Source organism: Lynx canadensis, chromosome C1 (assembly GCF_007474595.2).
Source record: "Lynx canadensis isolate LIC74 chromosome C1, mLynCan4.pri.v2, whole genome shotgun sequence".
Lineage (NCBI taxonomy): Eukaryota > Metazoa > Chordata > Mammalia > Carnivora > Felidae > Lynx > Lynx canadensis.
Window position 1 is genome coordinate 6,344,893 of NC_044310.1, and position 25,973 is coordinate 6,370,865.

At 57.9% G+C, this 25,973-nt stretch overlaps 1 protein-coding gene and 1 long non-coding RNA gene across 8 annotated transcripts in view; one reads left to right on the forward strand and one right to left on the reverse strand.

Moving 5' to 3' along the window:
- Positions 1 to 5,502: 5,502 nt before the first annotated feature.
- Positions 5,503 to 25,973, forward strand: part of SPSB1 (splA/ryanodine receptor domain and SOCS box containing 1) — a 68,391-nt gene continuing 47,920 nt past the window's right edge. Inside the window, exon 1 of the mRNA XM_030325833.1 lies at positions 5,503 to 5,545. The gene's annotated coding sequence lies outside the window, so the exon portion shown is untranslated. The remainder of the gene's footprint in view (positions 5,546 to 25,973) is intronic.
- LOC115520980 lies at positions 18,987 to 25,850 on the reverse strand. Of its 7 annotated transcripts, none has more exons than XR_003970910.2 (4): positions 25,630 to 25,850; positions 24,799 to 24,942; positions 20,912 to 21,194; positions 18,987 to 20,080 (listed from the first exon to the last, which is right to left on the reverse strand). It is a non-coding gene; the product is annotated as an uncharacterized LOC115520980 (long non-coding RNA). The 7 variants fall into 7 exon arrangements; XR_003970909.2 differs by having other exon boundaries at positions 25,574 to 25,849; XR_003970912.2 differs by having other exon boundaries at positions 24,799 to 24,844; positions 25,630 to 25,848.

Below are 25,973 nucleotides of genomic sequence, written 5' to 3' on the forward strand. Positions count from 1 at the left end.
ATCACTTTCACTGCCGAGCGGGAAACGGATCGGAGGAGCCGTGAGTGTCAGCACGGAGACGGGCGAGGAGGCCGTGGCGGCCATCCAGGGGACAGGTGATGAAGGCCATGTGCATCACTTCCTGCGGGTGGCTTTGGACAACAGGAGATGTATTCTCTCACAGTTCTGGGGGCTGGAAGTCCAAGATCGGGCTGTCAGCAGGGCTGTGCTCCCTGCGAAAGCTCTGGGAGAGAATCCTTCCTTGCCCCTGCTGGCTTGTAGTGGTTGCTGGCGATCCTTGGCGTTCCTTGGCTTGTAAACACCCCCCTCCAATCCCTGCCGTCACATCACACTCTCCTCCGTGTCCACACTCCCTCTTCTTACAAGGACACGTGCCATTGGGTTAGGTCCCACCCTAATGCAGCATGACCTCATCTTAACTTGAAGACAGTATAGACCTATTTCCATATAAGGTCATATTCACAGGTTGAGTGTGGGCAAGGATTTTGGGGGGCAAGCTCTTCAACCCCAGTACCCATGGCATAGGATGGATGTGTAGAGGAAGTGGTAGGCAGTGGACGGTGTGGGGAGTTCCTGGAGGGGGGGGGGTTGGCGTCAAATGAACGGAACGTGGAGCTGGGCCCACTGCTGGCCATCTCGGTACCTCACTCTTCTGACCTCCCTTCTCACCCTCCACCTGGCCGCAGAGCCACCCCCGGGAGGGGCCGTCCACTCATTTCCTCGTCGGGTCTGTCTCCCGTTTGGCTGTTGTTCTGTGCCTGACCCCTTCCGTAGGCTGATACGGTGGCACTTAATCTTCTCTCTGTCCCTTGGTGCTCCTGGCGCCCTGGGTTCACAGGCGTCGGTCCAACCGGGGCCAACGGACGGCTGGGGCTTTTGAGTCCCTCCAGATTCAAGTCCTGGTCCTGCCACTTGCCGGCCGGGCGACTCTGGGTGATCTTCTTCGCCACGTTGTATCCCAGCTTTCCATTTGTAAAATGTAGATAATCATAGTACCTACCTCGTGGGGGGGGGGGGGGTCACAGGAGATGATACGTGTAAAGCGCAGAGCACAGTAGCTGGCACATTATAAGCATTCAACAAACGTTAGCTTAAAAAAAATATATGTATCTGTGACCATCTTATGGGTTTGGATGCCTTAATCCTTCCTTATTGCAACCTGGTGTCCCCTAAGGAGAACAACTCAGGGCACCCCTGATGAGGAAACAGTCCAGCCAGAACGGGCATCACCAATCCCAGCCAGAATGTGCCGGGCTCTCTGCAGAAGGATGGCAGGACCAATGTTCCAAGATCTTAGAGATGCTCTTCCAGGATTCAGGATGCGAACTGGTCCATCTTCAGTCTTCAGACTGGTCTCTGTGAGACCAGTGTTAACTTCACAAGCTCCTGGCACAGAGGAGGACATAGCTCGTTCCCGGTAAGTGCTTGCTGAGGGAGTGAGGCAGCTGACCCCCTCGCTGGGGCTGGGGGACCCCGAGAGAGGCTGGACCAGTCAGTTTGGGCTCATTTTCAGGGTGTCTACCAAGCCCTGCTGTGGGGGACGGGAAGGAAAAACACGTTCCTGACTATTGGAGGTCTCTGATCTGTCATTCTGGGAACAGAAGGATGACCTTTCTAGAATCTTTATGTAGAGTCTGAAGTGAATATGAACTGAGGCCACCGAATACAGATCTCTGTCCAAAGAAAAATAGACCATGGAGCAAACTTACATAACAAGTGATTATTTATGATCACTTATTACTATCTGAAATGATCTCGCCTACCATTTACTGTCTGTCTCTCCCACTTAAATTGAAATTTTCTAAGGTCAGGAACCTGGTCTATTTTTTTTTTTTAGTCTTCTTTCTCTTGTGTACAGAGTAGTGCTGTTTAATATTTATTCATTCAGTGCTTCACTATTTAATTTTTAAAAATACTGAAGGATTAAGTGAATAAATACTTCAAGGATTGCTTTACTTCTATTATGGGGTTTTCCTGTAATATTGAAGATGTCATCCCACGGGGAAAAAACACACTGAAAGTCTCTGGTAAAGAGTTAAAACAGGCACCAAGACCATAGCCTACTCACTTTTAATTCACTGCAAGTGTTTTTGAAGAACTTTGCAACAATTGGTATCATGAGCCCAAGATCATCTCTTCTCAAGGTCACAGGAAGTCTCCTCAAGCTTGGTTATCACCTAATGTCTCATTTAAAGTTCCCCCAATTCTTCTCCACATTTCCCCTTTATACTGATGATTAATAATGTCTGATAGAGCTACACTGCAATACCATAATTTACCAGCAGGTGTCACTGTCTAACAACACATGCCTCTGTGTGAAACCCAAAGCCAGTTAAGGCCAAGAGTTTAGGAAATGAATCAATATGTACTAATTCACGAAAGCTGTAAGATCAAAGTTCTGTAAGATTAGGTCCACTGGATTTCAATTGCACTTCATGAGATAAGTGTATCTTATGTTAGGGATGCAGAATGGACCTACATTTTATTAATATGCTTCAGTGTTCTTTCTGTTCTGGTGAATCTTGCTACCCTTTCGTGTATGGATCCCATGCTTTTCCCCGGAAAGTTTGCTTTTGTTTTGGGGTTGGTTTGTTTGTTTTGTCACTAATAATATCTAAAATGTGTCTCTTGTTCTGAAATTCCTCAAAAACCTCTGATTTCATTCTAACACATTGCCCTGCACATGTTGTACTCAGTATTTGTGGGATGATTGCCTCTCCCCCAGCAAATCATGGGAAACACATAGAGCTGTTCTACAGATGGAGAAACTGAGTCTCAGAAAGGTTAAGTAATTTGTTCAAGGTCATACAGGCAGTGAATGGCAGAGCTGGGGTTTGTCTAATTTTAAAACCCTTCTCCATTCACTCCAGGCAGCAAGAGGGACCCAGAGAAGGTGGGTGCCCTGGGAGATGAGAACTTGTGAGGGTAGAAGATTCTGTTCTAAGGGCTCAAAGGTGTCCAAGGTCTCCCTGGACAGATTTTCCATCGTCAGAAAAAAACAGCTGATGTTAATTTGCTATCTAGTAATTTCTTCCTGTCATTTTCCTGAGGCAGATTACAGCAGGGAATGAATTATATGTGCAGATGCCAGTGATGAAAGGGGGAGGGGGTGGGGGGGGCAGGGGAATGGAGTTGGGGGGTGGCATCACCAGGCCCAGAGCCCCTCCCCTCCCTACTCACCCCAGTGGAGCACAGATCGGTTAAGACTTGAGTCAGTCCTCAAATTCCTGGATGTTTATCAGCTGATGTCACACTATTGCAAGATTTTGTATCTTTTTAGCAAACAATAGTATCAGCACTGATAGGATGAGCATATATCCCTTTCTGGTCTCCACAATTGCTCAACAGCGTCCCGTACCACAGAGGGTCACCGCAAGATGACCAGCTTTCCAGCGTGGTCCTGCCTACCTGCCCGGAGTCCTGGAGGAGAGAAGGAAGGCTCACTCCCCCAGAGATTCCTTTGGGAAATTGAGGTCAGCAGGATCTAATTACCCAACTGGCTCAAAGCTGAGATTTCAAGATTAATGCTGAAGGAGGGCGGAGTACGGGTGCTGAGGACTCCTAATTGGGAACCATCTATTTCAGGGCCCACACATCAAAGGTGAGGTCTTCGGCCCTAAATGAACAGATCTCACCACTGGAATTACACACAATCTGCTCCAGTCTGTCCCCAAAGGTCTCCTCCAGAATAAGAGGCGGAGCCTGGAGGACTTCGACTCATGAGGCTGGGGCAACAGCCCCAGGAGAGGACAGCGGCTGGCGAGGGGTGCACACCTCCTGTGTGACACACCCCTCCGTGCTTACTCCTCCAGGGGAGAGACCCAGAACCCAGAAGAGGCTGTGCTCTGCAGCAATCAGACTCCTCCCAGGTATACCAGTAACTAAGAAAGCCCCCGCCTTCCTGGATGTTTTCACAGTTGTCCCAAGTGCTATTACACCCTGGGCCAACGAACATCCTCGCATTGCACAGTGGCGAGAGGGGGTCCCATGCTCTACATTCCAAGGGCCCCTGGGTTGCTGACAATGGCTGCCCACCCCAGCGGTCTGGGTTCCCAGACAACTGGAAGCAGGAATGTTAACTGAGCCTCCAGAATGCCCACGGAGGCTCACGCGGCCCACAGCAGTCAGTGGGGACTTAGTAATTTTCTTAATGAAAAAAAAAAAAAAAAAAAACCAGGGGCGCCTGGGTGGCTGAGTCGGTTAAGCGCTCTGCCCTCGATCTCAGCTCAGGTCAGGACCTCATGTTAGTGAGTTCGAGCCCCAGTGCTCGCAGCGAAAAGCCTGCTTGGGATTCTCTCTGTCCCTCCTCCACTCACACTTTCTTTTCCTCTCTCTCTCTCCCTCAAAATAAACAAACTTTTGGGGTGCCTGGGTGGCTCAGTCGGCTAAGCGTCAGGCTTTGGCTCAGGTCATGATCTCGCGGTTTGTGAGTTCCCACCCCCCGCGTCGGGCTCTGTGCTGACAGCTCAGAGCCTGGAGCCTGTTTCAGATTCTGTGTCTCCCCCTCTCTCTGCCCCTCCCCCACTCGTGCTCTGTCTCTCTCTGTCTCAAAAATAAATAAAAACATTAAAAACACACACACACTAATTTCTTTAGGACGTTCCCAGTTCTAGGGTTGAGGAGGAAAATTCCTGGGACGAGCCAAGAGCCCCAAGACTCTATAAGAAGTTTCTTCGGGGGTGGAGGTCCTACAGAGGGCAATCGCTCGCGCATTCATTCAACAAACACTCACGGAGCGCCGCCTGCTGTGTGTCCTGAGCCAACGTGCCCGGGGGCCCGCGAGGTCCGGGAGCCCAGAGCCCGGTCCCTTGTGAGTACGGTCCCTGCGTCCTCCTCTCCTGTGCCTTCGAATTGCGGAACTTTAAACTGCTGGGAATTTCGGATGAGGCAAGCAAGGCCTTGCTCCCAAGGTTATTGAAACAACCCCCACCCTCCCAAGAGGTTTTAAAAATTATTATTAGTAAGCCCCCCTCCCCCCGCCCCCCCGTCTGCCCCCAGCCGCGGCCCGCCGGGTGTTGCAACCCCGGCCTCTCGCCCAGCGGAGGCTGCCCGGCGCTTCCCGAAGACGCCTCCGGAGGGACCGAAGCTCCGGTGCCGCCCCGCGCGCGCCCCGATGGCCTCCGGGTGGGGCGGTGGGGCGGGCGGAGGAGGGGGCGGCACAGGGGGAGCCCCCGCCGCCCGGCGCCCCGCGGCCGCCCCTGCGGCGCACAGCGCCCGGCGCGCGGGAGCGGGAGCCCGGGCCGGGGCGGGAGCCGAGGGGCGGGGCTGGCGGGGAGGGAGGGGCGGGGCGGCCCCGCCTCCCCCCCCCCCCCCTCCCCGGCGCGTTTCTCTCCCTGCACTTTAAAGCCCTCGCCTGCTTTTTCTTCTTTGCACAGAAGTCGCGCTCGGGCTGCCCGCGCGCTCGCAGCAGGAACCAGGCTCCAGGCGCTGGCGCCGGGGCCGCGGGAGGAGACGACTTCGCTCCCTGCGGCGGGCGCGGCCCGGGGCGCCCCGGCCTCCTCGGCCCCGGAGAGCGGCGGCGGCGCAGGCGGCCCTCCCTGGCGCGGTAGGCAGAGCCGGGCACGGGCACCGGGTGGGTGGGGGGTCCGGGCGGGGTGGGCGCGGGCATGGCGGCGGTCGGGGACTGAGTGGTGGGCGCGGGGCTGGGCGCTGGGGACCTGGTGGCTGAGGGTCCCGCGGGGAACCCTCCTCTCGCCACAGGTCCCGGGCGAGGGGGCCGGGGCGCCGCCCAGCGCCGCTGCCGCTGCGGACGCCTGCGGGTCGCGGCGGCCCCGGATCCCACCTGCGGGGGCGAGACAGGGCGGTGGTCCCCGGCGGCCGCGGCCACCGTCGCGCCGGGGGTCGAGGCTCAGCTACCGCAGACCCGGGGAGGGGACCCCGGACGCGCAGCGGCCCCCGCCGACTTCCAGGTGCCGGGGCGCCCCGGGGGGGGGGCCTCTTGCGACCGCGACTGTCCCCGCGGTGGAGGCGGGGGCGCTGACCTGCCCCTCCCACACGGGGGCAGCGCGACCCCGCTCCGCGAAGTTAGTTTCGCTTTTCCCGCCAGTCGGGACCCAGCTCTGCAGCGCGGCCCTTACTGGCCCCCTCGGGGCTCCCCCCGCCCTGTCCTCCGCGCCTCTCCCGGGGAGCCCGCCGGGCGACAACCCCGGGCGGCGCCGCCCTCTCCGCCGTCCCGGAGCCGCCGCAGCTTCTCCCGGCAACCAAGGGGGAGCCAAGGGGGAGCCGAGTGTTGTGTCAGCAAATCGATTAAAACAGAAAAACCAGAGCAGTCTGGGTGGGTCGGTGGAACCGCGGGATGGCTCAGTCTGCGCGCCCGGGGTGTGTGCGGACCTGGTAGTTGTCCTGTTCAAGTTCAAGGCAAAGGTTCCTGGAATGTTAACTGGCCCCTGGCGCCGTGGCTTGCCCTGATGGGAGGCTACAAGAGAGAGAGAGAGAGAGAGAGAGAGAGAGAGAGAGAGAGTGTGTGTGTGTGTGTGTGTGTGTGGTGTGTGCCTGAGAGCGTGTCTGTGTGCAAGAGGTCTGGTGACAGTGTGAATGTGTGTCTCTGAGCCTGCCTGTGTGGGTGTGTCTGAGGGTGTGTCCGTGTGAGATTAAGTGTGTGTCTGCACTGTGCTTCTGGGTCTGTGTGTGTCTCTGAATGTTTCTGCATGTCTGTGGGTGAGTTAGGGCATGTGTCTCTGCGTGTGTGCCTGGGGTGAGTGTGAGTGTGTCGGTGCGGGGTGAGTGTGCTTCTCTGCGAGTGAGGGTGTGCATGCCCCCCATGGTAACCTGGCAGTGGGGCTGCTGGTTACTGAGGGCTGGTTACTTGACTCCCCTTGCTCGGTTCTCAAAAGTGGGCTGTGCGGGGACCGGGCGCAGGGACACCCTGCCGGTGGTGCCGGCTCGGGAGGACCCAGGCTCCTTCTCCCTCCCTCTCTTTTTCTCCGAAAATGAGCCGCACGGTTTGGGGGTGAGTTGGCAGGGGCTGCTTCCTGAGTGAGTAATATTTAATGAAACACTCCAGCCTGGAGCACCAGAAACTGGTCATGAGCTGAGTTTTAACAGGTGGCCGTGGTAAAACAACGCCATCCCCCGGTGACTCCAGTTCGGTGTCTTTGGCAGAATTCTCTCCCGGGGTAGGACAGCTGGGGAGGGGGCCCAGAACTTCATCCCCGATTATTGAGGACAGCGAGCAAGGAAGGCGGCGGTGGGGGGGGGGGGGGCTCCTCCCTTCTGTGTCCCATCCCTATCTGATACTGCCCCTCTGGGTGGTGGAAAGTGCTAGATTAAGCATGAGAGGCATAGACAGGCATCCGCCCCCCCCCCACTCCCACCCTGCTAAGGAATCATGGAGCTGGGGAAGCCCTGTCTTACTTGCAGGGCATCTGCGTAGGCCAGCCTTTCCCTTCCCAGCAGAGGTCCAGAGAGGGTGGCTGGCTTACGCAAACAGCAGACCCAGGGCTGTGGACGGTCTCCAGACCCCTGGCTGTGGCTGCCGGTTACTGCCTCCCGTGCTGAGGTCACGGGCCAGGCACCTCGCAGCTGCCCAGCTGTCAGGTGATGGGCCCGATTAGATCATTTGAAGCACTTCTCGTTCTCTTACTGCTTTTTCTTTTGCAGACAGGGCTTGGCCCAGTAAAGAGAGGGAAAGGCAGAAAGAGAGAGAGAGAGAGTGCGCGTGTGTGTGTTTGCAGATGGGGAGGTGTGGGGTGGCCTAATGCAGTAACTTCACAAATCCTTTTCTTTCCCAGCCTGGCTACCACCAGGGAAGCAAAAAGAATAAAAGCCGTGGCCCATGGACCACAGTGGTTCTGACAGTCACGAGCAGGGGCAGATCTGGCCTCAGGGAGGTCGGGGCCGCGGGGCGATTGGTGGGGGCTGCGGGGCTCCTAGGAAGGAGTGGTCCCGCCAGGGGCCCTGGGTGATGTCACTCTGTTGCTGGGTGAGGCTGCCTTCCTTGGGCTGCTCCAGCAAGGCTAAAACCACCCTTCAGTGGGCTCCTGGGGCTGCCCTCTAAAACTCTGTGGACCCCTGGGCAATCGGCATAGATGTTTAATTTCTCCACTGGGGCCTGGGAATGGGCTGGGGGTCCAGCCGGTGGAGGCCAGCGCTGCCCCTGCTCACTAAGGGCGATGGGGTGCTCTCTGTGCTCTCCTCGCTGCGCCTGGTCCCTTCTTGGACCTTCCCTCTCCTCGGGGGAGCAGAGACTTGCCTGCCGATGCGTTTGCACATTCAGCAAAACCTCCGACTCTACTGCGTTCAGAGTTTTGTCCAGAAATTCCACACCGGTTCCTTTCAAGAAACATAATGCTTTCCCTTTTCCCAGTTATCTGATAGAGGGAGTTCCTCCGGATCTAAGAGTAAAAGTCTAGCTCATAGGCAGGTGCCGGGCATGTGCTACTAAGTGCTTTACAGGCGGGATGTTATTGGAGATGATGATGATGTTGATGATGATGATGGCAGTGATAAGAAATGGTTTTGTAGAACGTGCTAGCACTAGGCTGTGATCTGCGTCCTTGACGTATTCACCCTGTGCTTTTCCTAAGAACCCGGGGCAGCAAACTGGTTTTCCTGGGGTTGGAATGGCCACATGACTTGGCCAAAGTCTTGCCGCTACTGGCTGGTGGAACAAAACTCTAACACTAATTTTGGTGCGTAAGCTTTTACTCAGCACAGCATGCCACCGCCATCACCTTAGCCTTTTCTCCAAGAAGCGTGGGCTATTTTTTTTTGTAAATTTTAATGTTTATTTATTTTTGAGAGATAGAGAGACAGAGCGTGAGTGGGGGAGGAGCAGAGCGAGAGGGAGACACAGAATCCGAAGCAGGCTCCAGGCTGTGAGCCGTCAGCACAGAGCCCGACGCGGGGCTCGAACCCACCAACCGTGAGATCACGACCTGAGCCGAAGTCGGACGCTTAACCGACCGAGCCACATAGGTGCCCCTGCTATTTTTTTTAATGAACACTTTTTATTATGATGGAAAATTTCCAACACCTACCAAAGTTGGGAGAAGAGTATAAGGTGCCCTCACCAGCTTCAAGGGTCAGCACATACACACGCCCACGCTCACACACGTGTGCACGCATCCACACGCACGTCTACATACACGTGTGCACACTCAGGCTGGACCATTCTGAAGCAAACCTCAGGTCATCTGTAAGTAGTTCCTAAGCGTGTAAGGGGAAATATCAAGTCTCATAGAGGTGGAGTGTGATTCCCTGGGGGCAAGTCGGGGGAAGTGTATTCCTCCCGACTTGGAGTTGAGGGTCTCTCTTGGCTGTGGCAAGGTGAGGACGGCTCACTGGGGGATCCGTCTTGTTGTCCCCCAACCCCAGAGTTTTGGGGAAAGCCTCTTGCTTGTTTTGTGTTTTAAAAATCCTGTTCATTGCTCAACATGACAAATGAATCAGTCCGCTGGCCATCGGACAAACCACATCAGCTCCCCTGGGCCTCCCGTGGAGATGGGGAGGAAACCCTGAAAGACTCAGCCCTGCTTTGCGCCCCCCCGCCCCAGCCCCCATGGAGGCTGGGCCTTGTGCAGGCACGGGCGTTCGAGATCGCACCTGGGTAGCAGGGGACGTGGGAGTCATTTGTCAACAAACATGGCACCCGGCCCAATCTTAAACCCAACCTTGACCATCTTGAAGTCACCGTGCGGGTGACAGACAGGCGGAGAAGTGTGGGGGCACCTGCCACCCTCGGGGTGCCTCTGGGAAAACGAGGGAGGCGCCGGGTGATCTGGGCCCAAGACTCCGGGCATGTGACACGTAAATGCCACACGGAGGAGGAATCCAGGGTCTACCTGGTGACAAGGTCCTGACAGCTGTGCCAGCTGTGAACGGCCCTTGTCAGACAGGCTGCTTGTGGCCACACAGCTGCTGGCTGTTTTGGGGGCCTGTGATTATTCAAAATGCTTCCTTGTGTCTGTGCATCTGTTTCCTGCTGGTTGGGACGGAGGCTGGCGGTGTTTTCAAGGTGAAATCCACAGGTTTGAGAGCTGTTTGGACATGCCGATGTCTGTCAGCCTCCTCGCTAGTTTGGGGGGTCACAGTGGGTGGTGACCCCATAGCGAGGGCTGGGGGCCAGGGGCGTGGAGGTACCTTGCACCTGTCCCAGGTAGAAACGGCCTATGGGTGTGTCGGGATGGCAGCTAGGCCTGGGGCTCTTGTGAGAGGCCCGGGCTGAAGTAGAAACTTTGGAACCTTCTTTTCCAAGGGGTTAGTAGAAGAGCATCTGGCATGAGCCGAGGCATGCCTGGGGTAGAACCCTCGTTCTGGCATTTTCTTCTAGAAACAGTGTCCCCGGGCCCCTGGCTGCCTCCATTCTGCCTCTGTCTCTGCGGGTTTGACTCCCAGCGCTCCCTCAGTTAGGCGGGGTCCTGCGGATTGTTCTTCTCTGACTGGCTGGTCTCCTCAGCCTGATGTTGTCGGGGGTCGTCCGTGTTGTAGCCTGCGTCGGAACGTCCTTCCTTTTCAAAACGGAATAATCCTCCATTGTATGGATCTGCCTCATTTTGCTTATCCGTCCATCGGTGTCAGTTCAGGGCGGGGGCCACAGAGCCGGACGAGGGGCTCGGATCCACAAACCGTGAGATCGTGACCTGACCTGAGACCGAGAGTCCGATGTGTAACCGACCGACCAAACCACCCAGGTGCCCCCCGCTTGTAAAAGTGTCCCTCCCAGAGGGACACTTGCTCACGGGGTGTTCCCGTGGCGGGAGGCCTGCCTCCACCTTCCACCCAGAGACCCAGCCAGACACACGCTCACCCTCTCGAGGCACCGCGGGCAGCTGGCAGCTGTCCCGCTGGACAGCCTGGGTGGGGGGTGGGGTGGGCAGGGCCAGGCCACATGGGGTCTCGCTCACCGCTCTGTCCCCAGCGCTCAGCGCACACAGTAGGCGTCTCCTAGGTACCTGTTGGACGGGTGAGTGCGGGCAGGGCTGGCGGTTCAGTGGTTCCCAGCAGGGCTTGGAGAGACCTAATCTGGGCTCAGGGGCGGCCCAGATCCCGGCTTTCCCTCAGAGCGTCGGCCACCCTGACTGTGAGGTGTGACAGCCGCCTCATGGGGTGGCCGTGAGGTTTCAGGGCGGTGACGTGCATCAGCACTGGCCGCAGTGCACAGCCCCGACATCCTGAGGGGCTGGTGGCTTCACTCCCCACGGACTCACCCATCACCCGCCCCCTGACTGCCCAGAATGTCCCCCGTGACCCTGTGGGAGGTCCAGAAGTCCAAAACAAGCCGTCTGAGCTATTTTGGACTTCTTGTCATTCATTCTTTCACTCAAACATTGTTAAGCCCCTACATGTGTGGCCAGTCTACTGGGCAGAGGATCCGAAGGGGGGGGGGGGGGTCTCACTCTCAGAGACCTGTCTGTCTAGTGGGGGAGACCGGCCTGTCTCCCCTGATGACCTTACCTGGGTGTCGCGGAGAGGGTGACAAGGAGAGGGCAGGGGGAGGCGGGTGGGCACCCCAGGTGGGAGGATAGCAGGTGCAGGAGGCGAGCACGGGCTGGCCTGTGGCTGGGGTAGGGCTGAGTGAGGCCAAGAGGCCGCAGGACGCCGGGAGGGGCCTGTGGGGAGAGGGGCCCGGGCGCGGGATGCTTCTTGAACGTGAGCTCTGACTTGGGCTCCTCAAGGCGGTGGCTGAGGGCCTCGGGGCGACTCCTCGTCTGGGTCTGTCGTCTCTACCGTCTCGGCCACTAGAACCCGACGGCCTCCTCGTGGTGGACGCTGTTTCCTACGGTACTTTGTCTAGCACACGTTCACTATAAATAGCCGGGTTTCGACCACAAAGAGCATCTGGGCACAGCAGAGCTGGTGTGGGAAAGAAACTCGTTTTCCTCCGGTTCAGATGGGAGAGGTAGAGATGGATGGAGTGTTGGGGACCCGAGGGTAGGCAGAGGGGCCGGGCTTAGCGCCACCGGAAAGCCCAGCTGGGCGGTCTGGACGAAACGGAGGAGGAAGGGCCCGCAGAGAGGTCAGGTTGAAGGGCTGGTCTCAGAACTTCAGGCCCGGTGCTGGGCTTGGTGACCACTGGAGGCTGGCGGGAGGCTGGCGGTCCTGGTGGGCCCCCCGATGCCCCATGTGCGTATAGTTAGTCCTCATGCCGTCGGTGAGGCCTGTAGGGCGGTGCAGCCCCATTTTACAGACGGGAAGACAGATGTTCAGGGCCACTGGGGCCTGAGGGGAGGAGCTGGGAGCCCAGCCCCGCAGCCCAGCTCCGGGGTCTACACCCTCACCCGCCAAGCTCTGCCATGAAGAAGGGGAGCGGCGGAAGTGAGTGGCCAGAGGGGACAGGCTGGAAGACTGGATGTCACCGTGGCCTGAGAAATTGACATGGGGGTCACAGAGTGACAGAAGGGACCCCGGGTTTGTGGGGATATGATGGCACCCGCAGCAGAAATGGGATTGGCGGCTCATTGGAGAGCCCTTAGCCGCAGGAGGCCCCTTAATATGCTCTGCGATACTGGCTGCTTTTTTTTTAAATTGAGGTGAATTCCATACAACCTAAAACTAAGCATTCTTAGTTCTCAACATTTTTTTTCTTTTTTAAAACATGCTTATTTATTTATCTTGAGAGAGAGAGAGAGAGAGAGCGAGAGAGCGAGCGCATCCCGAGCAGGTTCCACACTGTCAGCCCAGAGCCCGACGTGGGGCTCAAACCCAGGAACCGTGAGGTCACGATCTGAGCCGAAATCAAGAATCAGACTATTAACCGACAGAGCCCCCCCACCAGGCACCCCACGTTCCCACCATTTTCATCACCCAAACGGAAACCCCGTAGCCGATGGCTATCCCCCCGCCCGCCCCCTCCCCCAGCCCCTGGCAGCCAGCAGTCTGCCTTCGTCCGTCTCTCTGCATCTGTGTATTCTGGACATTTCCTATAAATGGAATCATCGACTCTGGGACCTTTTGTGTCTGGCTTCTGGCTAATTACGTTTGGCGTGGAAAGTTCAGTGTTTCCTGAATGGAAGCTGCGTTTCCCTTCCTGGCTCACGTGGGGGCCGCTTGAAGGTGGGGGTGGTTCTGTTCAGACAGCTCGTCTAAAACGTTCACCTAGAACTCTAAACACCTGCCTTCCTCTCCGCATCCATTGCCGCCCAAGACCCAGCCACCGCCCTCCTGCTCCCAGCCATCCTTTTCATTGTGTTAAACTTTTTCCAGTGGTCTTTTTATTTTTTTATTATTTTTTTTAATGTTTATTTATTTTTGAGACAGAGAGAGACAGAGCATGAACGGGGGAGGGTCAGAGAGAGAGGGAGACACAGAATCTGAAGCAGACTCCAGGCTCTGAGCAGAGGCTCTGAGCCTCAGCATAGAGCCCGATGCAGGGCTCGAACTCACGGACCGCGAGATCATGACCTGAGCCGAAGTCGGACGCCTAACCCACTGAGCCACCCAGGTGCCCCATCCAGTGATCTTTTTAAAACGAACACCCGACAACACCCACTCCCTTCTCAAAGCCCATCAACAGGGACATTGCTCTTAGGGAAAATTCCCCAGATCCGTGATGTGGCCTTCAGGGCATGACCTGGCCTCAAGCTCACTTTGTGCAGCCATCCCCCACCTCGCTCAGCGATGCCCCATGTGTCCCCACGCGGACCGGCTCTGGGGCTGGGGGGCCAGTATCTCACAGAGCTTTTTCTCCCCCCCGCCCAGGCCACCTGGGGCTGGCGGCTGTTTCGAGAATGGATCACTGACAATATAATTTGGTGCCACTTTCAAATCCTGCCGGCCCGTCTGCCACCAGAGCCGCAGCTCTCGTGAGTCACGCTTTCTCCTTCCCTCCCAGTGGTGGCTGAGACCTGACCATCGGGCCCCAAGGGGATGGACTGTCTCTGTCTCGTTTGAGCTAGGACCCAGAGCTCTGGAGCAGGGATGCCCTGACGGGCGCACTGTTTGCTCTGTGGCCACCCTTGGCTGGGTCACCGGCACTCCAGCGGCGGGGCCCTGGCTCGGGACAAGACCTGACCTGTCGCCGCCTCGGGGAACGTTGGCTCTTCTGTCATTGGAGCCCCTGACAGCTTCTTCCCCGCCTTTTCCCTCCCAGCCTCCGGCCGGCATTTCGGGGAGGTCGTGTCCGCTCCTGTTCTGCTCGAAGTACGATCTTCCAGAAACGGTGTTAACCTTTATCAGATGGCTGCTGTGTGTCAGGCCTGAGGCCCCTGCTGCTATAGACCGAGTTCTAATTCTTCAAACAGGCCTAGGGATTAGGTATGACCTCCCCCTCAACAGAGGAGCAAAGTGAGCTTCAGAGATGTTTTCTAAGTTGCTGGAGGGGACACGGCTACGTGGGTGACATACAGCTGGCCCTTATTCTTTCTGCTCTGGTGAACACGCTGACATCGTGTAGCACTTCCTGTCGCCAGGCGTGACGCTGGAGTTGTGCGAAGCGGCCCTAAGCCCTCAAGCGTCTGTGACGGAGCAGGTAGAGATGACAGGTGACGGGCGTGTGCAGGAAACACTGGCCAACCTGCCGGGGGTGCTGGCTGGGCACAGAGAGCCCCGTGTGACTGTGCAGGAGCACTGTTCTAGGCTGTTCTAGCACTGTTCTAGCACTGTTCTAGTTCGTGGTAGGGGGCAGGGAGGTAGAGTGACCCCAAGGAGGAGGGGCTGGCCATCAGGAGGAGGATCACGGGAAGCTGCTGTGTAGCAGGGAGGCCCCGGATGCCAGGCCCAGGGGTGGGTAGGAGGTACCCTGGGCCTTCCCCACCCCAGTCACCCCAAAAGCTATTCCTAAGAAGGACGGATAAACTAGAAACGTTCGTCTCCATCCGCCTCTGCCTCCTTCATTGAACACTCTGGCCAGGTCCTCATAGGAGCCCCAGTCAAGGCCCTGGTCCCTTTGCCTGGACGCTCTGGGGACTCTCCCGGCAGACCATTAACCATCAGCAGTTTGGCTGCAGGTCTGGCCAAGGCCGGAGTTTTTGGCTGGTGTGGTGCTGCGCCGTGGCCTGGACCTCTCCTGGGGCAGGGCAGCGGGGAGGCTCCGTGAGGCTTCTGCACCTGCCGGGGCTCCCTTCCGGCCACCCAGGAAATGGGCCGTGGTGGAGGGGTCTGTCTGCTAGGCTGATCCCAGGGGCCTCGTGCGGCCCTGACATAAAACACAGGATTCAGAGGACGGCAGTTTGGGGGCAGGGGGAGCTGGGCGGAGCGTGCCAAGGTCTCGGGGCACCGACGTGGCTTTCTGGGGGACGAGCCCCTGGACAGATCGGGAGGACCTGGGAATCAGAACCTCCTTGCTTAATTACTCTGAGGACGGGGGGCTGGGGGGTGGGGTGCAGGGGGAGTCGCGTGAGGGTGTTTGCTTGTCGGAGGGTCTTGGCGGTTTGGAGATTTTGAGAAGCCCTAATGAGAAAGGTCACCTTGCATTTGTGAAGCTTGGAAGAATCACCCTAAGGGGCAACACCAGTGTGAAATGTGTTTAATTATGCATAAATTATATCTAAATGTCAGGGTCCCTTGAAACAAACTTCGTCTTCTTTGGAGAAATGTGATGTTCAAAACAATAGGGATTTCCCCGCTCTCCCGGTTCTACCCTATCGGGCCACATTTGGGACCCCAGGGTCCCAGCAAGCCTGCCTTCCTCACCACCGTGTCACCCTCGGGGGTGTCTAGACAGCTCGGGATAAGGTTTTCTTTTTTTTAATTCCTTCGTCATTCAGCCAATACGCACTGAATGCCGGTGCTGTTTCGCTGTCACGGTGCCTCCCCTGAGGGAGATGCCCGGACAGCACCGACCCAGGGGCCATGTCCGAGCCGAGGGCTGCACCAAGGCCGGGTCCCCCCATCCCCCAGGGTGTCTCCCCACTCCTGAGGTTTTGCTTCCGTGTCAGCGTTTACGTGTGTTATTTTCATGGAAAATTTGGGGCACGTGCAGGAGCCGAGGCTGGTGTCGTGAGCCCCCCATCTCCGTGACCCGGTGCCACGTGACTGCTGTTCGCGCGTCTTGTTCATGTGCGCGGGACACGCTGCTTTCTGGAAAGGTCCCGCTTTCCAGGGGATAACCTCAAAGTCCCAGAAAGGGCCGGATGGGGATCTTGTGGCTTTGGACACCACATCCCCTGGCTGCTGGTTTCCCTCAGAGCCTCGGGCCGTGCCAGAGTGGGGAGACGGTCATTGGAACCAGAACAGGCCGACTTTGATCTTTTTTTTGTTTTGTTTTGAGGGGTGCAGGGTTCTGTGCAAGACTTAGCTTTGGGGGAAATTGTTTGAACTGCTGAAAATAAGCTTAGAGGCCACTGTCCTAGAAGCAGACTGGAAGTGGTCTTCTGTCACTCCCTCCGCCACCCCCCCCCCACCCCCCGCTCCCTGGCCCGACTGCCCTCTCCCCAGAACATTTTGGTGAACCGGCAGGAGCAGATAAAGGTCAAGGTCAGGGGCCAGGCAGGATGGTTCTGCCTGAATTGCTGGGTATCGGGCACGAGACGTGGCTTGATCCGCCACCTTTTGGGTATTAGGGATGTGACCTCTGTTTTCTTTCTGCGAAGGTGGGTTTGGAGCATCCCTGGGGAACCAGATAACGTAGCTGTGTTTGGGCAAAGTAGAAAAATGGAGTCGGCTTTCCCTCCTTCAGCCAGAGAAGAAGCCAGCGCGGAGATACAGGAGCCCTTGTGATGACCCAAGTTTCTGCCTTGGTGTAATTGTTCTCCTTGAACTTTTAAAAAGACAGAAGCAGGGAGAACCCGGCTCTCCTGGGTATCAGAGCGGGATGCTGTCTCTTCAAGGCTCAGAGTGTATACAGCAGGACTTAATGCAGGATTCGATCCGAGCAGTCTCGCTGAGACGTAATCCACATGCCATGCAGCTCACCCGTCGTGAACGTCCGCTTTTTAAAAAATGTTCCTTTGTTTATTTTGAGAGAGAGTGTGTGCGCACATGCACGCACATGAGAGCCAGGGGAGGGCAGAGAGAGAATTCCAAGCAGGCTCCTCGCTGACAGCGCCGAACTCGACCTCACGGACGACACGGGACTCCGTCTCACGAACCGTGAGATCGTGACCTGAGCCGAAATCAAGAGTCAGATGCGCGACCGACCGAGCCCCGCAGGCGCCCCTGTAAATGTCCACTTTGATGATTTGCAGTGACCGTACAGTCGGGCAGCCAGCAGCCCCCATCCTGGGATTCATGACCGCTCCCCGCGTCAGGGGCTCTGCAGGCGGGAGCCAGGGTACAAGGATTGAGGTTCTGAGCCCCGTGCGTGCCGGCACCCGTGTAGGAAGTACAGTCACGGAGGTTTCTTGGGTAAGCAGCTCGTGAGCTGCGTTTTATGAGAATTGGACAGTCTCGTGCCTCGTCGCTGCACTGACGCGGCACGATCCTGGCAAGCACCTGCTGACGGCTGCCTGGGTAGAATTTGGGGCTCTGCGGAGGATGTGAGGGGGAGGTGAGCCACAACAGTGGGTGCCGGTGGTCCAAGGCTGGGTGCAAGGCTGTGCGTGTCCCCAGTGGACTGTGCCCACTGACCACCTCTGCCTCCTGGGTTTAGACCAGTTTGCTTAATGTTTATTGAGCACTTACTATGTGCCAGGCACCATGCTTGGCACTTTGCGCGCCTTAACTTATTCACTGCTCCCAAGAGTTCTGCCGAGCGGTGTTGGTTATGCGCATTTTACAGATGGGGAAACTGAGGCACGAAAAAGTCAAATAACTTGCCTGGGGTCACACAGCCAAGAAGTCAGGCTGGATGCGGCCCCAGTCTGGGCTCCACGAGGCCTCTGAGCACGTGGAGGCTCCTGATCTGGTGGGATGGGGCGTGGGTCCAAAGGCAGCAGTCATTAGACTGCCACATGGTGTTAAGGTATGTGACATGGGCGTGCCTGGGGTGCTCCCGGGGGGATGAGAACTTTCTGGAGGAGAGAAGCCTTAGCCAGGTGAAGGGGAGGGTGCAGGAGGGGCTCCCAGGTGGGGGAGGCGCCAGAAGACAGACTGGGTGAGAACTGGTTCGCGTCAGCCTGTCCCTCCTGTGTCTCGCTGGCCAGCCCTTAGCAGGTGCTCCGTGGAGACTGAATGAAGACGGCCATTGGAGAGTCAAGAAAGCAGAGATCCTGAAGCTTGTGTTTTTGCCTTTAGGAGTGACCAAAACAACTCGAAAATGCCCTCAGATGCTCACTTGACATTTTCAGCGTCTCTGCCGGGCTGAGAGTCTGCCGAACCCTACCTCCCCAGCCAGGAGAGCTGGAGCTGGGGGGGCTTCCGGTCCTGCAAACAGCCGTCCTGGAACCCTCCAGAAGGGCCTGCTCAGCAGGCTGCCCACCTTCTGCACGTCCAGGGGGCGAGATCCCAAGAGGGAGGCCCTCTTGGTTCACAAGCCAAAGGAGAGGGAAGAAATCAGGGAAATGAGGGCAGGGCCCCGGACACCTGCTTCTGTTCTTTGTCTAGTAAATCGCGTAAAGAAGTTCAGAAAATTACTATCTCATCCCCGAGTTGCCCTCGGCCAGACTGGGGTGTAGTTCTTCTTACATCGTCTTGTTTTTCTCCAAGAAAAATCAGCCCGCAGCATCAGACTTTAATTACCTTCCCTAGGGACGGTTCCTGTGGATATTTCTAGTGACAAGTGGCTGAGGTCACGCTCCTACATAAAATTAGGGTTTTAAACTGGGTCACAAACTCAGATACTCCCAGGGGCGAGGAACGAGGCCCTAGGAAGCACCCAGTGGAAGGCGATGCGGGGTGGGGGTGGGGGGCTGTGGCAAAATAGAGTGCGTGCGTCCTGGGTTAGGGAGTGGCCTCTTGCCCAGTGCCCTGGAGTCCAGTGCTCTGTAGTGTCCATTTCTTTCCCCCCAACAAAAGCCAGAAATCCAGTGTTTTTTTTTTTAATGTAGGCAAATAACTTAGTGAGTTTTTTTTTAAGTTTATTTATTTATTGAGAGAGGGAGAGAGAGAGCAGGGGAGGGGCGGGGGGGGGGCGTGGTGGGGACAGAGGATCCCAAGCAGGCTCCACGCTGTCAGCACAGAGCCTGATGCGGGACTCGAACCCAGGAACTGTGAGATCATGACTGAGCCAAAATCAAGAGTCAGCTGCTCTAATGACTGAGCCACCCAGGCACCCCTGGGTGTTTTGTTTAAAGAAACAACACAGAATAGAATGTCTGAGGCCTCCCTGTACAGTGGAGAAGGCAAGGCCAAGGAGCCGTGGGTCGCGGAGCCTGGGGCTCAGGGCTCCGGGACTAGACTCGTCCCCCTGGCCTGGCCCCTCTCCCCACCTCTCCCCCCCCCCCCCCCCGCATCCACCTCCTGGGCGAGGCAGCAGGGCTGGAAACCGACTCCACAAATTCCACCGCAGCCAAAGGGACACAACCCGGAGGGACAGAGCCCTAGAACAGTCCACCCACTGTCGCTCCCTGACGAAAGGCGCCCCTCCCTGCTCAAGAGTCCGCATGTGTCGCTGCCTGTTTGGTGCCGGACGCAAAGGACTCCACATAGACTGGGTGATCCTGACAGGTTCCGTTGCCCCCATTTTACGGATGAGGAAACTGAGACCCGCAGAGGTTCACCTGACTAGATGGGGCGGGATGTGGATTCGAGTGTGATCCCTGAGCCAGGGCTTATAGAAACCATCAGGTGTCACAAAGTCGGGACCGGGACGCAGCCAGAAAAGCGCGTTTCACCCTCGACCTGGCGCGAACGGACTCGCCCTCGCGTTCAGCCGCTCCCAGGGCGTCACCTGCAGGTTGGGGGACGGGGCGTGCACGAGGGGCCCCCCGGTGCCCTCCTGGATGGGAACCTCGAGAGCACGGGCGGCCCCACCTCCACCGCGGAGGGGACTGCTCCGCCGTTCGCAAGGTTGCTGACTAATTCTCTTTGCAAACGGTTCAGTTTCACATGCTTGAGTTTCCAGTAACTGCGTGGGTGGATTTGTTTCATTTAAGGGGAAAACAAAACAAAACAAAACATGGAGGGGGTTTTCTTTCCCAAGAAGAAGACTCACCAATTATGGGTTGAAGTGTGCGCGGCTCTGGGCACCGTGGTGCGGTCCCCGCGGCCAGCGGGCCCCTTGGCAGGCGGACGCCGAGGTGGAAATCGCTTAGTCATGAACGAGCAGGGAGCAGGTGCGGGAGGTCAGAGAGGTGCGGCGGCCCTGTGCTCTCCCCACTCAGCCCTGCAGACAGGGGAGTGGGAGGTGGAATAGGACTGGCGGGGGAGGGGACAGCCGGCCTCTCCCGCCCTGGGGCTCCCTGCACCTCCCTCCCAGGGGTCTGGCCTGGGAAGGGGACACTCCCCAGCTGGACCGGCCTCCTGCTTCAGGTGAGTGGGAGCTGGTGATGTGCCCAGGCACGCTGGGGTGAGAGGGGTCCCCAGGGGACTGAGCAGGGGTGTGTATGGGTGTGGGCGGGTGTGGGTGTGCACGGGCTGGACCAGATAACATTAGCTGCCGGTTTAGCGTGAGCCCTGGCCCAGCAGGGCAGACTTTCCTGTCGGCCTTGGGCAGGATCCTGGGGCTCAGCTGTGCCGGGCGTGACTCTCCTTTAGCTGCCGGCTGGTGAGGAGGTGCAGGCTGTGTGGCCAAAGGGCTGACTGATGGAGGGGCACCTGAGGGGGGCTCGGGGAAGTCGCCCCTTACCAAGCGATCGGGGACTCTGGGTCTCTTGGAGCCCCTAGGCATCCCGCCGCCCTGGGGGCACGAAGACATCCCTATATGACATCTTTGGTTCACGGGCTCCTTCTCTGGAGGAAGCCACGTTGGGAAACCGTGTTTAGTCTGGGTGTCGGGGCTGGAGCAGTTAGGAGCCCGACCTGGGAGTCAGGTGGAGGTGGCTGGAGTCTTGCTGTGGTACTTCCTGCCTCTGCGCTCTGGGCCTCAGTTTCCCATCTGTGACATGGGGGTGTAAAAGGACCCCATGGATGGAGTGAGTTGATATGGGTTAACTTCCAGATACTGCCCTTCCCATAACTGGGATCCAAGGCCTGAGATGGGATGGGGGGGCCTTACTTTCGATGTGCCTTCCTGCTCCCAGGAAACGTGGCTTGGATTTTTGTCATCTTTAGTCCTGGCCTTTGAGAACTTGCCTTGTGTGCTCTTTGGAAGGGAGGAGGGCAAATGTACGGAAAACTCCCAAACAACATCATGTTAGGCAGAGGGTAATAAAGGCAATGAGAGGTGAGCAGAGTCCTGGAGTACTAAGATGGGGCTCAGAGTTAACTCTCAGCAGGCGAGTCCGGGAAGGCTTCCTGGAGGAGGTGATGTTGAAACTGAACCTTAGAACGTGTAAGGACTGGAGAGAGAGAGAAGGAAGGAAGAAGGGAAGAGATCTGTCACTGGTGGAAGAGGCCGTCCGTATACAAAACCACCAGGAGAGCAGATGGTACCCAGTGTGTCGTAAGCCCTTAATAGATATCCTCAAAATCAACGATTCTGGGATTTTTAGTTTAGGTATCTGAGAACTTATTTTTTATAGTTCTGTTCTATTTTTATAGATGTGGCTCAAAGAGGCCAAGTAATTTGTCTGGGATCCAGGTTGGAAGCCAGAATCGAAACTCCTTGCCTTCCCAGGGCAAGGGGTGAAGGGGTAGAGGGTGTGTGTGTGTGTGTGTGTGTGTGTGTGTGTGCGCGCGCACACACACACGAGATGGAGATCTTCAGGTCACCGTGTGGGAAAAGACAGTTTCAAAGCCATATGCAACTGATTTCCTGTGTCGAGGGGACCGATTTTTTTTTTGAGCCCCTGAAGTTCACAGGCTTCGTGCATGGGTGCTTTTAATTCTTCCCTGACCCTCCTCCCTGTTAATTCACCCCACGTGTTTGCCACAGGCCCGTGTGTGCCAGGCGCTGTCCCCTGTGTCCTGGCCGCGGAGCGGAGCATGCGGACGGGAAACAAGGACACAGGCCAAGGCCTAAGGGGAGTCCCGACCCTGTGTACTTGCCCTTGTTGGGTTTTTAAGCCCGTGCTATTCTGGAACTTCCCAGTACCCCGGGCCTGCCCTGGAGAGCCCAGGCCGGGTGAGACGGTCTGACTCGGGCGTCCCATGGGAGCCAGGGGAAGCGGGGTGGACGGTCTCGGCCCCTGACAGCCAGGTGGGGACCACAGGAAGCCGCTGCACTCACTCCCTTTCCGGGCAGGTTCTGGGAATCTGCGGCACGGGGAGGGATGGTGTTTCCTGTGGCCTGGTGAGGGAGGGGCTGTGCGCCTGGGCTGACAGCGGGTAAGGGGTGAGGCTGGGCGTGGGCACCCGGGGGCCGTGCAGAGCAGTGGCTTAGTCGCCTCCACTCCGGTCCCTCCCAGCCCGCGCTGCCTGTAGCGTAGGCGGCACCTCCAGGCTGCCGTGGGGACAGGAGGCGGGACGGAGGGCAGAGTCCTGCACCTGTGGCCCACGCTGAGCTCCTGCCCTGTTCCTCGGTGCCGGGACCCCACCCTTCCGACCTCCGCTCTCAGGCTCCCCGCGTCCGGGGAAGACCTTCTGAGTTTCAAATTCTGGCTTCTGACCTGGACCCCGGACAGATCGGCTTTCTAGAGCCTCAGTTTCCACATCTGTAAAAACGGGCACCAGACTCACCTTGCAGAATCGCCCCAAAGACTACACGGAGATAGTGTGGCCGCTGCCTCGCGGGCTGAGAACCGTTCCCCTGTGCGTCCAGCGGTTGGGGTGGCTCACCCAGCTCGGTGCCTTTGCCAGGCTCTGGACGCAGCCGGGCGGGTCAGGCCTCCGCCCGTGAGGATTGGCCGTCCCCGGTCACTTGAGCTGGCGTTACAACACAGCGTGACCGGTGCAGGGAAAGCCAACAGGAGGGACCCCTGGCCCAGGACCCCCGCCTTGGGGAGGGCTGTCCTGAAGCAAGCCCTAAAGAGCAGGTAGGGACCAGAGAGGTGGGAGCCGAGGGGCGGCGCGAGGGGGCGTGGGCTTGGGAACCACCGCAGCCGCGTGGTGTTCACCTTGCCCGTGAACACGCCCCGCCCCACCAGATCAAGGCTCCACCTGGTGCGCTTACCCCCTCCCCTCCATCTGGAGCCTTGAAGTTACAAGGACAGGAGGAGAGACGGACAGGAGGGATGAGGACGGTCCTGGGGGCCCTCCTGCTCCACCCCCTCCTTGGGACCCCACTGAATCGAGTAAAGGAGGAGGTGGAGACCATCTTGGGTTGGAGGCTCAGTGAAGCCACCCAGCCTGCGTGGCTCGCGTGGAGTGGGGAGAAGGCCTTACCGTGTCCGCCTGGAGCTCGGAGAGGCGACCCCAGAGGTGGAAAGGGGCAGAGGGGTACTTGGATCAGGGTGGCAGGCAGTGATGGGTTTTACGTGACTCTGAGGTGTGGGCTCCCTCGGGTCCCCAGTGTGCCCGATGTGGTTTGGTTGCGGTGGTGACATTGACAGGGCCACCTCTCGAAGGGCTTTAAGTCACTGTCCAGCCTGGTGGTGGGAGATGGGACGGCCCGTTTGGAGAGAGCTCCCGAGTCCATACCTGGTGGTCCTGTGGTTGCTTGGGCTGCTGGGCTCAGGTGGGAAGCCTGTCCCCAAGCCTCCAAGCCCCAGACCTCCCGGGAGGACCCTAACTAGGTCTAGCCCTGGGCTGGCCACCTGCCTGCCTGGTCCCGGAGCCAGAGGCAGGAGACGCTCTCCTTTTCCAAAAGGCTATACGTTCAGTCCCACTGGGTCAAGTGACTTCTGTTGGGGCAGGCCAGACTCACCTGTTCGGGACGGAGCCAGAGTCCCCTGCCGGGGGGTCCCCATGTCCAGGTTGGTGTCTCTCTCAGTTTCTGGGCACCTCCCACCCCCCGCTTTGGTCTCTTTGCCTCCCTCTCGGGTTTTCCTAGCAGAAACTTCCTTCTGCAAATATTTACTGAGCGCCCACTATGTGCCAGCCATTGTTTAGGCAGAAACAAGACAGACTGGAGGGGGATAATTAACCATTGTTGTCTCTCTCCGCGAGTTGGGTGCATCTCTCTCTTGCGGGCCCCTCTGCGATACCTCCTCCCTCCCTTCCTCCCTCCCTCCTCCCATGAGGCTTTAGCTTCCTCTCACCTGTCCTCCCCCTGCCCTTTACAGACCTGGGTGTCCCTGCTCCCTTGTTGGACTGGGAGGTCTTGGAAGGTCCTGGAGAGCCAGGAGCCCCTTTGTAAAGTCTTGGGGCTCCAGAGCACACCATTGGTGGGGCATTTTGTACCCGGCGGGTTTGCTCCGTGTTCCTAATTTATCCCTTGATACTTGGAGGAAGCCCGCGCCCGCCCCCTTCCGTTTTGCAAGTAACTCAGGCCGTGGAGCGGGAGGAATGGTTCACCCCGCGTCACTGAGGGAGCTGGTGATACGGAGCTGGGACTTGTCTCCATGCTCGGGGCCTGTCTCGGGGGCGTGTGAGGAACCCAGGGGGCGCTGTGGGGTCTTGAGGGATGTGGCGGGAGTCGCCGTGACACCCTCCAGGGCAGAGACCTCGCTCGCCACTGTCCGGTCCCCTGCCCGCCTAGCACAGGGGGGCCTACGTGGGAACTTGCCGAATGAATGAATGAACGAACGAATGAGCTAGCCAACCTCTTTACCAACAACGCAAGAGTTAGGTAGCGTCTTTGACCCAGTCGGCTCATATTCCGTACTTGCCTGCTGATGTCTGTCTGTCTCCATGAGGGCAGGGGCTCTGTCCGTCTAGTTTGGCGGCCCTGGTGCCTAAGACAGTGCCTGGCACACGCAGGACTGAATCGGTCGAGTGCTTTTCAGCCTCGCTCCCAGCTGTGGGTCTGACCACACCCCCAGGTGGCCGCCCCCCACTCCCGCCGCTCGTGACCTTCCTTTCGAAGGTGACCTGGAGGGTGGGCTCTGTGCCTCTCGTTTCCTTGGGGGAGGGGGGTAGAGGAGTGATTTTTCGCTTATGTCACTGGCGTTTTTGAGGCCATACCTGCTCTCGTGGCTGGTTCAGGTGGGACGGATTTGTGGGACGCTCTCTGCTGATGAAAGGGTGGTGTGAATGGAAGGGGTCACCACCGCCCCCATCTCCAGTGGGAGACCCTCCTTTGGAACAGGCGTCTTCTTTTTTTCTTCACTTTTTTTAAGTTTAGTTATTTATTTTGAGAGAGAGAGAGAGAGAGAGGACGAGCATGAGTGGGGGAGGGCAGAGAGAGAGGGAGAGAGAGAGAATCCCAAGCAGGCTTCGCACTGTTGACGCGGGGCTTGAACTCTCGAACCGTGAGATCGTGACCTGAGCCGAAATCAAGGCTGGACGCTTAGCAGGCGCCCCCAGGCACCTCAGCTCCTCTGCTCTGTTCACGTCTCTAAATTCCTGAGTCTCTGACCGACTCCCCGGGCCAAGGCAATGGGACAGACCTCGGCTGAAAAAGGCCATGGGTAATTACAGGCCCTGGAAATACTCCTGCTTCCCTCTGAACCTGCTCCTCCTTGGCCCCCGCCCCCACACCTGACAAAAGCCCTTAAACCTTTCCAGTTCAAGTCTGCAGAGGCATCCCAGGCCGTGCGCCTTCAACGTTTGCATTCCTAGGGCTTAGCCGCTTCTTTTGAGTGTGGAGTTTCTGGGTTAGTGGCGCATGAAGCAGGAAGCCAGGGCTCTTTGCAAAGGGGGCACGGGGTGGCCTCAAGCCCCAGGGCACACTGTCGGGGGAGAGCAGGCCCTGTGCGGCTTTCGTAAACCTGCCCGACCTTTGGCCAGACCTTGGTACCTGCCGGAGAAGCGTCTGAGCAGTTCTGCCCTCCGGACCTCCAGGGAACACTTAACTCTTCAGCCGAAATTAGATGAGAGTGCCGTTGGAACAGCTTAGGCCGCGGTGAGGGAGGCAGACGGGGCAGCTCGTTAATGCCGTACGTCGTCGCCTCCGAGACCCACGGAGAGGGAGGCTCACCGCTTTCCTCGCATAGGCTGCCGATTGTCGCCAGACCGTGCCGAGGACTCCAGGACCAGCCTGATGTCAGCGACGTTAAGTGTGAATCACGCTGAGTCATGAGAGACAGGATGAGGGCACCGGACTGGCCGGAGGCCTGGCCGAGTTCACGCAGGAGGTTCGTTTAGCCGCAGTGGGTATCTCGGGTGGCAGTGTGTGGGCAGGGCTCGCTGGGCGTGGT